Raw genomic sequence first — 587 nt, 5'->3', positions numbered from 1 at the left:
AAAATGGTGTCAAATAAAGGTATTTTAAAGTGCGGTTGCCATGATACAAGAAACAATAGTGCAGTGTACGTGACGTCACAAAGTCACAAAGCCGTTTTTTTTGTCTTAAAGGTCAGCTCCACAAAACCCTCTCTATATTTCTCAGTATGGCTATGTTTAGAAAATAATGTGGTCCGGCAACTTCACACAGAGGGCTGATAATTACCTCTTCTGAAGACTCCAACATGTGTTTTAATCTTCCGTGTCCTCCTTGACTACTAGCAACTGTGTGGAGGAGGGGTGTGGGGTGGTGTGTGATCACTGAAGTCTTGCGTCATGTGGACGCAAACGGCGGTGTTGTTGTTAGTGGTGTTGTCATTATTTATAATTTGTCATGTGGGAGACATCCCAGCTAACAATTTTTGGTTCCCAGAACGTTATGGGAACATTCGTTTTTGGTTGCGGGAACGTTCCCTGAAGGTTAGGTTTGGTTTTGTTTTGGTTGTGTGCTGGTTAATCGGAAAGTTTTCTTAACGTTCTGGGAACGTTTGTTTTGGTTACATCGAACGTTCCCCTAACGTTATCTTAACGTTGCAACCTTTAGCGAA

At 42.2% G+C, this 587-nt stretch overlaps 1 protein-coding gene across 1 annotated transcript in view; it reads left to right on the top strand.

Moving 5' to 3' along the window:
- Positions 1 to 587, top strand: part of srp19 (signal recognition particle 19) — a 7,228-nt gene that overhangs the window by 1,493 nt on the left and 5,148 nt on the right. The gene's annotated exons all lie outside the window — the stretch shown is intronic.

This window comes from Etheostoma spectabile, chromosome 5, assembly GCF_008692095.1.
Source record: "Etheostoma spectabile isolate EspeVRDwgs_2016 chromosome 5, UIUC_Espe_1.0, whole genome shotgun sequence".
Lineage (NCBI taxonomy): Eukaryota > Metazoa > Chordata > Actinopteri > Perciformes > Percidae > Etheostoma > Etheostoma spectabile.
Note: the sequence above shows the minus strand (reverse complement) of the source record. Positions and strands in the feature narration are given on the sequence as shown.